The sequence below is a fragment of the Schistocerca gregaria genome, unplaced genomic scaffold (assembly GCF_023897955.1).
Source record: "Schistocerca gregaria isolate iqSchGreg1 unplaced genomic scaffold, iqSchGreg1.2 ptg000352l, whole genome shotgun sequence".
NCBI classification, from domain to species: Eukaryota; Metazoa; Arthropoda; class Insecta; order Orthoptera; family Acrididae; genus Schistocerca; species Schistocerca gregaria.
The window spans coordinates 3,898,959-3,913,231 of NW_026061812.1; positions in this window are offsets into that span (position 1 = coordinate 3,898,959).

Below are 14,273 nucleotides of genomic sequence, written 5' to 3' on the forward strand. Positions count from 1 at the left end.
TCACGTGCTGCGGTATGCGGAGACACTAAAATCACCACAGTAGAACACAGATGAAGCTTCTAAGTTGATGTAATATCCAGTAAGAAGTAGTACAATTCAAGTTTTAGGTATCGATTATTGACTTTTTAGCTGGCTTTGGTGCATTGGACATGAGCTAGGACCTTGATATTCTGCATGAAAGGTGGACTAGCAGCCGAGTTGCACGGGAGAATGTGAAAACTGTTCAAATGTAGTAAAAACCTGAGAAATCCGTCCGTTTTCGTCATTTGTTATCGAATCGACTTAAAGCCAGATGGTCACATTGGCCGCTCTTCTCTCTGAAACGGTTGTACCTATCATCTGCAAAGCTATGTCACGTGCTGCGGTATGCGGAGACACTAAAATCACCACAGTAGAACACAGATGAAGCTTCTAAGTTGATGTAATATCCAGTAAGAAGTAGTACAATTCAAGTTTTAGGTATCGATTATTGACTTTTTAGCTGGCTTTGGTGCCTTGGACATGAGCTAGGACCTTAAGATTCTGCATGAAAGGAGGACTTGCAACCGAGTTGCACGGGAGAATGTGAAAAGTGTAAATGTAGTAAAAACCTTAGAAATCCGTCCGTTTTCGTCATTTGTTATCGAATCGACTTAAAGCCAGATCGTCACATTGGCCGCTCTTCTCTCTGAAACGGTTGTACTTATCGTCTGCAAAGCTATGTCGCGTACTGCGGTATGCTGAGACACTAAAAGCACCATAGTAGAACACAGATCACGCTTCTAAGTTGATGTAATAGCCAGTAAGAAGTAGTACAATTCAAGTTTTAGCTATTGAATATTGACTTTTTAGCTGGCTTTGGTGCCTTGGACATGAGCTAGGACCTTAAGATTCTGCACGAAAGGAGGACTAGCAGCCGAGTTGCACGGGAGAATGTGAAAAGTGTTCATATGTAGTAAAAACCTGAGAAATCCGTCCGTTTTCGTCATTTGTTATCGAATCGACTTAAAGCCAGATCGTCACATTGGCCATTCTTCTCTCTGAAACGGTTGTACTTATCGTCTGCAAAGCTATGTCACGTGCTGCGGTATGCGGAGACACTGAAATCACCATAGTAGAACACAGATCACGCTTCTAAGTTGATGTAATAGCCAGTAAGAAGCAGTACAATTCAAGTTTTAGCTATTGAATATTGACTTTTTAGCTGGCTTTGGTGCCTTGGACATGAGCTAGGACCTTAAGATTCTGCACGAAAGGAGGACTAGCAGCCGAGTTGCACGGGAGAATGTGAAAAGTGTTCATATGTAGTAAAAACCTGAGAAATCCGTCCGTTTTCGTCATTTGTTATCGAATCGACTTAAAGCCAGATCGTCACATTGGCCGCTCTTCTCTCTGAAACGGTTGTACTTATCGTCTGAAAAGCTATGTCGCGTGCTGCGGAATGCTGAGACACTAAAAGCACCATAGTAGAACACAGATCAAGCTTCTAAGTTGATGTAATAGCCAGTAAGAAGTAGTACAATTCAAGTTTTAGGTATTGAATATGGACCTTTTAGCTGGCTTTGGTGCCTTGGACATGAGCTAGGACCTTAAGATTCTGCATGAAAGGAGGACTAGCAGCCGAGTTGCACGGGAGAATGTGAAAAGTGTTCATATGTAGTAATAACCTCAGAAATCCGTACTTTTTCGTCATTTGTTAGCGAATCGACTTAAAGCCAGATCGTCACATTGGCCGTTCTTCTCTCTGAAACGGTTGTGCTTATCGTCTGCAAAGCTATGTCGCGTGTTGCCGTAGGCGGAAACAGGAAAAGCACCATAGTAGAACACAGATGAAGCTTCTAAGTTGATGTAATAGCCAGTAAGAAGTAGTCCAATTCAAGATTTAGGTATCGATTATTGACTTTTTAGCTGGCTTTCGTGCCTTGGACATGAGCTAGGACTTTAAGATTCTGCATAAAAGGAGGACCAGCAGCCCAGTTGCACGGGAGAATGGGAAAAATGTTCATATGTAGTAAAAACCTGAGAAATCCGTCCGTTTTCGTCATTTGTTATCGAATCGACTTAAAGCCAGATCGTCACATTGGCCGCTCTTCTCTATGAAACGGTTGTACTTATCGTCTGCAAACCTATGTCGCGTGCTGCGGTATGGGGAGACACTAAAAGCACCATAGTAGAACACAGATGAAGCTTCTAAGTTGATGTAATAGCCAGTAAGAAGTAGTACAATTCAAGTTTAAGGTATCGATTATTGACTTTTTAGCTGGCTTTGGTGCATTGGACATGAGCTAGGACCTTGATATTCTGCATGAAAGGTGGACTAGCAGCCGAGTTGCACGGGAGAATGTGAAAACTGTTCAAATGTAGTAAAAACCTGAGAAATCCGTCCGTTTTCGTCATTTGTTATCGAATCGACTTAAAGCCAGATGGTCACATTGGCCGCTCTTCTCTCTGAAACGGTTGTACCTATCATCTGCAAAGCTATGTCACGTGCTGCGGTATGCGGAGACACTAAAATCACCACAGTAGAACACAGATGAAGCTTCTAAGTTGATGTAATATCCAGTAAGAAGTAGTACAATTCAAGTTTTAGGTATCGATTATTGACTTTTTAGCTGGCTTTGGTGCCTTGGACATGAGCTAGGACCTTAAGATTCTGCATGAAAGGAGGACTTGCAACCGAGTTGCACGGGAGAATGTGAAAAGTGTTCATATGTAGTAAAAACCTTAGAAATCCGTCCGTTCTCGTCATTTGTTATCGAATCGACTTAAAGCCAGATCGTCACATTGGCCGCTCTTCTCTCTCAAACGGTTGTACTTATCGTCTGCAAAGCTATGACGCGTGCTGCGGTATGCTGAGACACTAAAAGCACCATAGTAGAACACAGATCAAGCTTCTAAGTTGATATAATAGCCAGTAAGAAGTAGTTAATTTCAAGTATAAGGTACTGAATATTGAATTTTTAGCTGGCTTTGGTGCCTTGGACATGCGCTAGGACCTTAATATTCTGCATGAACGGAGGACTAGCAGCCGAGTTGCACGGGAGAATGTGAAAACTGTTCAAATGTAGTAAAAACCTGAGAAATCCGTCCGTTTTCGTCATTTGTTATCGAATCGACTTAAAGCCAGATCGTCACATTGGCCGCTCTTCTCTGTGAAACGGATGTACTTATCGTCTGCAAAGCAATGTCGCGTGCTGCGGTATACGGAGACACTAAACGCACCATAGTAGAACACAGATGAAGCTTCTAAGTTGATGTAATACCCAGTAAGAAGTAGTACAATTCAAGTTTAAGGTATCGATTACTGACTTTTTAGCTCGCTTTGGTCCCTTGGACACGAGCTAGGACCTTAACATTCTTCATGAAAGGAGGACTAGCAGCCGAGTTGCATGGGAGAATGTGAAAAGTGTTCATATGTAGTAAAAACCTTAGAAATCCATCCGTTTTCGTCATTTGTTATCGAATCGACTTAAAGCCAGATCGTCACATTGGCCGCTCTTCTCTCTGAAACGGTTGTACTTATCGTCTGCAAAGCTATGTCACGTGCTGCGGTATGCGGAGACACTGAAATCACCATAGTAGAACACAGATGAAGTTTCTAAGTTGATGCAATAGCCAGTAAGAAGTAGAACAATTCAAGTTTTAGGTATCGATTATTGTCTTTTTAGCTGGCTTCGGTACCTTGGACATGAGCTAGGACCTTAAGATTCTGCATGAAAGGAGGACTAGCAGCCGAGTTGCACGTCAGAATGTGAAAAGTGTTCATATGTAGTAAAAACCTGAGAAATCCGTCCGTTTTCGTCATTTGTTATCGAATCGACCTAAAGCCAGATGGTCACATTGGCCGCTCTTCTCTCTGAAACGTTTGTACATATCGTCTGCAAAGCTATGTCGCGTGCAGCGGTATGTGGAGACACTAAAATCACCATAGTAGAACACAGATGAAGCATCTAAGTTGATGTAATTGCCAGTAAGAAGTAGTACAAATCAAGTTTTAGGAATCGATTATTGACTTTTTAGCTGGCTTTGGTGCCTTGGACATGAGCTAGGACTTTAAGATTCTGCATAAAAGGAGGACCAGCAGCCCAGTTGCACGGGAGAATGTGAAAAGTGTTCATATGTAGTAAAAACCTGAGAAATCCGTCCGTTTTCGTCATTTGTTACCGAATCGACTTAAAGCCAGATCGTCACATTGGCCGCTCTTCTCTATGAAACGGTTGTACTTATCGTCTGCAAACCTATGTCGCGTGCTGCGGTATGGGGAGACACTAAAAGCACCATAGTAGAACACAGATGAAGCTTCTAAGTTGATGTAATAGCCAGTAAGAAGTAGTACAATTCAAGTTTAAGGTATCGATTATTGACTTTTTAGCTGGCTTTGGTCCCTTGGACATGAGCTAGGACCTTAAAATTCTTCATGAAAGGAGGACTAGCAGCCGAGTTGCACGGGAGAATGTGAAAAGTGTTCATATGTAGTATAAACCTTAGAAATCCGTCCGTTTTCGTCATTTGTTATCGAATCGACTTAAAGCCAGATCGTCACATTGGCCGCTCTTCTCTCTGAAACAGTTGTACTTATCGTCTGCAAAGCTATGTCACGTGCTGCGGTATGCGGAGACACTAAAATCACCACAGTAGAACACAGATGAAGCTTCTATGTTGATGTAATATCCAGTAAGAAGTAGTACAATTCAAGTTTTAGGTACCGATTATTGACTTTTTAGCTGGCTTTGGTGCATTGGACATGAGCTAGGACCTTGATATTCTGCATGAAAGGTGGACTAGCAGCCGAGTTGCACGGGAGAATGTGAAAACTGTTCAAATGTAGTAAAAACCTGAGAAATCCGTCCGTTTTCGTCATTTGTTATCGAATCGACTTAAAGCCAGATGGTCACATTGGCCGCTCTTCTCTCTGAAACGGTTGTACCTATCGTCTGCAAAGCTATGTCACGTGCTGCGGTATGCGGAGACACTAAAATCACCACAGTAGAACACAGATGAAGCTTCTAAGTTGATGTAATATCCAGTAAGAAGTAGTACAATTCAAGTTTTAGGTATCGATTATTGACTTTTTAGCTAGCTTTGGTGCCTTGGACATGAGCTAGGACCTTAAGATTCTGCATTAAAGGAGGACTTGCAACCGAGTTGCACGGGAGAATGTGAAAAGTGTTCATATGTAGTAAAAACCTTAGAAATCCGTCCGTTCTCGTCATTTGTTATCGAATCGACTTAAAGCCAGATCGTCACATTGGCCGCTCTTCTCTCTGAAACGGTTGTACTTATCGTCTGCAAAGCTATGACGCGTGCTGCGGTATGCTGAGACACTAAAAGCACCATAGTAGAACACAGATCAAGCTTCTAAGTTGATATAATAGCCAGTAAGAAGTAGTAAATTTCAAGTATAAGGTACTGAATATTGAATTTTTAGCTGGCTTTGGTGCCTTGGACATGCGCTAGGACCTTAATATTCTGCATGAAAGGAGGACTAGCAGCCGAGTTGCACGGGAGAATGTGAAAACTGTTCAAATGTAGTAAAAACCTGAGTAGTCCGTCCGTTTTCGTCATTTGTTATCGAATCGACTTAAAGCCAGATCGTCACATTGGCCGCTCTTCTCTGTGAAACGGATGTACTTATCGTCTGCAAAGCAATGTCGCGTGCTGCGGTATGCGGAGACACTAAACGCACCATAGTAGAACACAGATGAAGCTTCTAAGTTGATGTAATACCCAGTAAGAAGTAGTACAATTCAAGTTTAAGGTATCGATTATTGACTTTTAAGCTCGCTTTGGTCCCTTGGACACGAGCTAGGACCTTAACATTCTTCATGAAAGGAGGACTAGCAGCCGAGTTGCACGGGAGAATGTGAAAAGTGTTCATATGTAGTAAAAACCTTAGAAATCCATCCGTTTTCGTCATTTGTTATCGAATCGACTTAAAGCCAGATCGTCACATTGGCCGCTCTTCTCTCTGAAACGGTTGTACTTATCGTCTGCAAAGCTATGTCACGTGCTGCGGTATGCGGAGACACTAAAATCACCACAGTAGAACACAGATGAAGCTTCTAAGTTGATGTAATAGCCAGTAAGAAGTAGTACAATTCAAGTTTTAGGTATCGATTATTGACTTTTTAGCTGGCTTTGGTGCATTGGACATGAGCTAGGACCTTAATATTCTGCATGAAAGGTGGACTAGCAGCCGAGTTGCACGGGAGAATGTGAAAAGTGTTCATATGTAGCAAAAACCTGAGAAATCCGTCCGTTTTCGTCATTTGTTATCGAATCGACTTAAAGCTAGATCGTCACATTGGCCGCTCTTCTTTCTGAAACGGTTGTACTTATCGTTTGAAAAGCTATGTCGCGTACTGCGGTATGCTGAGACACTAAAAGCACCATAGTAGAACACAGATCAAGCTTCTAAGTTGATGTAATAGCCAGTAAGAAGTAGTACAATTCAAGTTTTAGGTATTGAATATTGACCTTTTAGCTGGCTTTGGTGCCTTGGACATGTGCTAGGACATTAAGATTCTGCACAAAAGGAGGACTAGCAGCCGAGTTGCACGGGAGAATGTTAAAAGTGTTCATATGTAGTAAAAACCTGAGAAATCCGTCCGTTTTCGTCATTTGTTATCGAATCGACTTAAAGCCAGATCGTCACATTGGCCATTCTTCTCTCTGAAACGGTTGTACTTATCGTCTGCAAAGCTATGTCACGTGCTGCGGTATGCGGAGACACTGAAATCACCATAGTAGAACACAGATGAAGTTTCTAAGTTGATGCAATAGCCAGTAAGAAGTAGAACAATTCAAGTTTTAGGTATCGATTATTGTCTTTTTAGCTGGCTTCGGTACCTTGGACATGAGCTAGGACCTTAAGATTCTGCATGAAAGGAGGACTAGCAGCCGAGTTGCACGTCAGAATGTGAAAAGTGTTCATATGTAGTAAAAACCTGAGAAATCCGTCCGTTTTCGTCATTTGTTATCGAATCGACCTAAAGCCAGATGGTCACATTGGCCGCTCCTCTCTCTGAAACGTTTGTACATATCGTCTGCAAAGCTATGTCGCGTGCAGCGGTATGTGGAGACACTAAAATCACCATAGTAGAACACAGATGAAGCATCTAAGTTGATGTAATTGCCAGTAAGAAGTAGTACAAATCAAGTTTTAGGAATCGATTATTGACTTTTTAGCTGGCTTTGGTGCCTTGGACATGAGCTAAGACTTTAAGATTCTGCATAAAAGGAGGACCAGCAGCCCAGTTGCACGGGAGAATGTGAAAAGTGTTCATATGTAGTAAAAACCTGAGAAATCCGTCCGTTTTCGTCATTTGTTATCTAATCGACTTAAAGCCAGATCGTCACATTGGCCGCTCTTCTCTCTGAAACGGTTGTACTTATCGTCTGAAAAGCTATGTCGCGTGCTGCGGAATGCTGAGACACTAAAAGCACCATAGTAGAACACAGATCAAGCTTCTAAGTTGATGTAATAGCCAGTAAGAAGTAGTACAATTCAAGTTTTAGGTATTGAATATGGACCTTTTAGCTGGCTTTGGTGCCTTGGACATGAGCTAGGACCTTAAGACTCTGCATGAAAGGAGGACTAGCAGCCGAGTTGCACGGGAGAATGTGAAAAGTGTTCATATGTAGTAATAACCTCAGAAATCCGTACTTTTTCGTCATTTGTTAGCGAATCGACTTAAAGCCAGATCGTCACATTGGCCGTTCTTCTCTCTGAAACGGTTGTGCTTATCGTCTGCAAAGCTATGTCGCGTGTTGCCGTAGGCGGAAACAGGAAAAGCACCATAGTAGAACACAGATGAAGCTTCTAAGTTGATGTAATAGCCAGTAAGAAGTAGTCCAATTCAAGATTTAGGTATCGATTATTGACTTTTTAGCTGGCTTTCGTGCCTTGGACATGAGCTAGGACTTTAAGATTCTGCATAAAAGGAGGACCAGCAGCCCAGTTGCACGGGAGAATGGGAAAAATGTTCATATGTAGTAAAAACCTGAGAAATCCGTCCGTTTTCGTCATTTGTTATCGAATCGAATTAAAGCCAGATCGTCACATTGGCCGCTCTTCTCTATGAAACGGTTGTACTTATCGTCTGCAAACCTATGTCGCGTGCTGCGGTATGGGGAGACACTAAAAGCACCATAGTAGAACACAGATGAAGCTTCTAAGTTGATGTAATAGCCAGTAAGAAGTAGTACAATTCAAGTTTAAGGTATCGATTATTGACTTTTTAGCTGGCTTTGGTCCCTTGGACATGAGCTAGGACCTTAACATTCTTCATGAAAGGAGGACTAGCAGCCGAGTTGCACGGGAGAATGTGAAAAGTGTTCATATGTAGTATAAACCTTAGAAATCCGTCCGTTTTCCTCATTTGTTATCGAATCGACTTAAAGCCAGATCGTCACATTGGCCGCTCTTCTCTCTGAAACAGTTGTACTTATCGTCTGCAAAGCTATGTCACGTGCTGCGGTATGCGGAGACACTAAAATCACCACAGTAGAACACAGATGAAGCTTCTAAGTTGATGTAATATCCAGTAAGAAGTAGTACAATTCAAGTTTTAGGTATCGATTATTGACTTTTTAGCTGGCTTTGGTGCATTGGACATGAGCTAGGACCTTGATATTCTGCATGAAAGGTGGACTAGCAGCCGAGTTGCACGGGAGAATGTGAAAACTGTTCAAATGTAGTAAAAACCTGAGAAATCCGTCCGTTTTCGTCATTTGTTATCGAATCGACTTAAAGCCAGATGGTCACATTGGCCGCTCTTCTCTCTGAAACGGTTGTACCTATCGTCTGCAAAGCTATGTCACGTGCTGCGGTATGCGGAGACACTAAAATCACCACAGGAGAACACAGATGAAGCTTCTAAGTTGATGTAATATCCAGTAAGAAGTAGTACAATTCAAGTTTTAGGTATCGATTATTGACTTTTTAGCTGGCTTTGGTGCCTTGGACATGAGCTAGGACCTTAAGATTCTGCATGAAAGGAGGACTTGCAACCGAGTTGCACGGGAGAATGTGAAAAGTGTTCATATGTAGTAAAAACCTTAGAAATCCGTCCGTTCTCGTCATTTGTTATCGAATCGACTTAAAGCCAGATCGTCACATTGGCCGCTCTTCTCTCTGAAACGGTTGTACTTATCGTCTGCAAAGCTATGACGCGTGCTGCGGTATGCTGAGACACTAAAAGCACCACAGTAGAACACAGATCAAGCTTCTAAGTTGATATAATAGCCAGTAAGAAGTAGTAAATTTCAAGTATAAGGTACTGAATATTGAATTTTTAGCTGGCTTTGGTGCCTTGGACATGCGCTAGGACCTTAATATTCTGCATGAAAGGAGGACTAGCAGCCGAGTTGCACGGGAGAATGTGAAAACTGTTCAAATGTAGTAAAAACCTGAGAAGTCCGTCCGTTTTCGTCATTTGTTATCGAATCGACTTAAAGCCAGATCGTCACATTGGCCGCTCTTCTCTGTGAAACGGATGTACTTATCGTCTGCAAAGCAATGTCGCGTGCTGCGGTATGCGGAGACACTAAACGCACCATAGTAGAACACAGATGAAGCTTCTAAGTTGATGTAATACCCAGTAAGAAGTAGTACAATTCAAGTTTAAGGTATCGATTATTGACTTTTTAGCTCGCTTTGGTCCCTTGGACACGAGCTAGGACCTTAACATTCTTCATGAAAGGAGGACTAGCAGCCGAGATGCACGGGAGAATGTGAAAAGTGTTCATATGTAGTAAAAACCTTAGAAATCCATCCGTTTTCGTCATTTGTTATCGAATCGACTTAAAGCCAGATCGTCACATTGGCCGCTCTTCTCTCTGAAACGGTTGTACTTATCGTCTGCAAAGCTATGTCACGTGCTGCGGTATGCGGAGACACTAAAATCACCACAGTAGAACACAGATGAAGCTTCTAAGTTGATGTAATAGCCAGTAAGAAGTAGTACAATTCAAGTTTTAGGTATCGATTATTGACTTTTTAGCTGGCTTTGGTGCATTGGACATGAGCTAGGACCTTAATATTCTGCATGAAAGGTGGACTAGCAGCCGAGTTGCACGGGAGAATGTGAAAAGTGTTCATATGTAGCAAAAACCTGAGAAATCCGTCCGTTTTCGTCATTTGTTATCGAATCGACTTAAAGCTAGATCGTCACATTGGCCGCTCTTCTTTCTGAAACGGTTGTACTTATCGTCTGAAAAGCTATGTCGCGTACTGCGGTATGCTGAGACACTAAAAGCACCATAGTAGAACACAGATCAAGCTTCTAAGTTGATGTAATAGCCAGTAAGAAGTAGTACAATTCAAGTTTTAGGTATTGAATATTGACCTTTTAGCTGGCTTTGGTGCCTTGGACATGTGCTAGGACATTAAGATTCTGCACGAAAGGAGGACTAGCAGCCGAGTTGCACGGGAGAATGTTAAAAGTGTTCATATGTAGTAAAAACCTGAGAAATCCGTCCGTTTTCGTCATTTGTTATCGAATCGACTTAAAGCCAGATCGTCACATTGGCCATTCTTCTCTCTGAAACGGTTGTATTTATCGTCTGCAAAGCTATGTCACGTGCTGCGGAATGCGGAGACACTGAAATCACCATAGTAGAACACAGATGAAGTTTCTAAGTTGATGCAATAGCCAGTAAGAAGTAGAACAATTCAAGTTTTAGGTATCGATTATTGTCTTTTTAGCTGGCTTCGGTACCTTGGACATGAGCTAGGACCTTAAGATTCTGCATGAAAGGAGGACTAGCAGCCGAGTTGCACGTCAGAATGTGAAAAGTGTTCATATGTAGTAAAAACCTGAGAAATCCGTCCGTTTTCGTCATTTGTTATCTAATCGACCTAAAGCCAGATGGTCACATTGGCCGCTCCTCTCTCTGAAACGTTTGTACATATCGTCTGCAAAGCTATGTCGCGTGCAGCGGTATGTGGAGACACTAAAATCACCATAGTAGAACACAGATGAAGCATCTAAGTTGATGTAATTGCCAGTAAGAAGTAGTACAAATCAAGTTTTAGGAATCGATTATTGACTTTTTAGCTGGCTTTGGTGCCTTGGACATGAGCTAGGACTTTAAGATTCTGCATAAAAGGAGGACCAGCAGCCCAGTTGCACGGGAGAATGTGAAAAGTGTTCATATGTAGTAAAAACCTGAGAAATCCGTCCGTTTTCGTCATTTGTTATCTAATCGACTTAAAGCCAGATCGTCACATTGGCCGCTCTTCTCTCTGAAACGGTTGTACTTATCGTCTGAAAAGCTATGTCGCGTGCTGCGGAATGCTGAGACACTAAAAGCACCATAGTAGAACACAGATCAAGCTTCTAAGTTGATGTAATAGCCAGTAAGAAGTAGTACAATTCAAGTTTTAGGTATTGAATATGGACCTTTTAGCTGGCTTTGGTGCCTTGGACATGAGCTAGGACCTTAAGACTCTGCATGAAAGGAGGACTAGCAGCCGAGTTGCACGGGAGAATGTGAAAAGTGTTCATATGTAGTAATAACCTCAGAAATCCGTACTTTTTCGTCATTTGTTAGCGAATCGACTTAAAGCCAGATCGTCACATTGGCCGTTCTTCTCTCTGAAACGGTTGTGCTTATCGTCTGCAAAGCTATGTCGCGTGTTGCCGTAGGCGGAAACAGGAAAAGCACCATAGTAGAACACAGATGAAGCTTCTAAGTTGATGTAATAGCCAGTAAGAAGTAGTCCAATTCAAGATTTAGGTATCGATTATTGACTTTTTAGCTGGCTTTCGTGCCTTGGACATGAGCTAGGACTTTAAGATTCTGCATAAAAGGAGGACCAGCAGCCCAGTTGCACGGGAGAATGGGAAAAATGTTCATATGTAGTAAAAACCTGAGAAATCCGTCCGTTTTCGTCATTTGTTATCGAATCGACTTAAAGCCAGATCGTCACATTGGCCGCTCTTCTCTATGAAACGGTTGTACTTATCGTCTGCAAACCTATGTCGCGTGCTGCGGTATGGGGAGACACTAAAAGCACCATAGTAGAACACAGATGAAGCTTCTAAGTTGATGTAATAGCCAGTAAGAAGTAGTACAATTCAAGTTTAAGGTATCGATTATTGACTTTTTAGCTGGCTTTAGTCCCTTGGACATGAGCTAGGACCTTAACATTCTTCATGAAAGGAGGACTAGCAGCCGAGTTGCACGGGAGAATGTGAAAAGTGTTCATATGTAGTATAAACCTTAGAAATCCGTCCGTTTTCGTCATTTGTTATCGAATCGACTTAAAGCCAGATCGTCACATTGGCCGCTCTTCTCTCTGAAACAGTTGTACTTATCGTCTGCAAAGCTATGTCACGTGCTGCGGTATGCGGAGACACTAAAATCACCACAGTAGAACACAGATGAAGCTTCTATGTTGATGTAATATCCAGTAAGAAGTAGTACAATTCAAGTTTTAGGTATCGATTATTGACTTTTTAGCTGGCTTTGGTGCATTGGACATGAGCTAGGACCTTGATATTCTGCATGAAAGGTGGACTAGCAGCCGAGTTGCACGGGAGAATGTGAAAACTGTTCAAATGTAGTAAAAACCTGAGAAATCCGTCCGTTTTCGTCATTTGTTATCGAATCGACTTAAAGCCAGATGGTCACATTGGCCGCTCTTCTCTCTGAAACGGTTGTACCTATCGTCTGCAAAGCTATGTCACGTGCTGCGGTATGCGGAGACACTAAAATCACCACAGTAGAACACAGATGAAGCTTCTAAGTTGATGTAATATCCAGTAAGAAGTAGTACAATTCAAGTTTTAGGTATCGATTATTGACTTTTTAGCTGGCTTTGGTGCCTTGCACATGAGCTAGGACCTTAAGATTCTGCATGAAAGGAGGACTTGCAACCGAGTTGCACGGGAGAATGTGAAAAGTGTTCATATGTAGTAAAAACCTTAGAAATCCGTCCGTTCTCGTCATTTGTTATCGAATCGACTTAAAGCCAGATCGTCACATTGGCCGCTCTTCTCTCTGAAACGGTTGTACTTATCGTCTGCAAAGCTATGACGCGTGCTGCGGTATGCTGAGACACTAAAAGCACCATAGTAGAACACAGATCAAGCTTCTAAGTTGATATAATAGCCAGTAAGAAGTAGTAAATTTCAAGTATAAGGTACTGAATATTGAATTTTTAGCTGGCTTTGGTGCCTTGGACATGCGCTAGGACCTTAATATTCTGCATAAAAGGAGGACTAGCAGCCGAGTTGCACGGGAGAATGTGAAAACTGTTCAAATGTAGTAAAAACCTGAGAAATCCGTCCGTTTTCGTCATTTGTTATCGAATCGACTTAAAGCCAGATCGTCACATTGGCCGCTCTTCTCTGTGAAACGGATGTACTTATCGTCTGCAAAGCAATGTCGCGTGCTGCGGTATGCGGAGACACTAAACGCACCATAGTAGAACACAGATGAAGCTTCTAAGTTGATGTAATACCCAGTAAGAAGTAGTACAATTCAAGTTTAAGGTATCGATTATTGACTTTTTAGCTCGCTTTGGTCCCTTGGACACGAGCTAGGACCTTAACATTCTTCATGAAAGGAGGACTAGCAGCCGAGTTGCACGGGAGAATGTGAAAAGTGTTCATATGTAGCAAAAACCTGAGAAATCCGTCCGTTTTCGTCATTTGTTATCGAATCGACTTAAAGCTAGATCGTCACATTGGCCGCTCTTCTCTCTGAAACGGTTGTACTTATCGTCTGAAAAGCTATGTCGCGTACTGCGGTATGCTGAGACACTAAAAGCACCATAGTAGAACACAGATCAAGCTTCTAAGTTGATGTAATAGCCAGTAAGAAGTAGTACAATTCAAGTTTTAGGTATTGAATATTGACCTTTTAGCTGGCTTTGGTGCCTTGGACATGTGCTAGGACATTAAGATTCTGCATGAAAGGAGGACTAGCAGCCGAGTTGCATGGGAGAATGTGAAAAGTGTTCATATGTAGTAAAAAACTGAGAAATCCGTCCGTTTTCGTCATTTGTTATCGAATCGACTTAAAGCCAGATCGTCACATTGGCCGCTCTTCTCTCTGAAACGGTTGTACTTATCGCCTGCAAAACTATGTCGCGTACTGCGGTATTCGGAGACACTAAAAGCACCATAGTAGAACACAGATGAAGCTTCTAAGATGATGTAATAGCCAGTAAGAAGAAGTACAATTCAAGTTTTAGGTATCGATTATTGACTTTTTAGCTGGCTTTGGTGCCTTGGACATGAGCTAGGACCTTAAGATTCTGCGTGAAAGGAGGACTAGCAGCC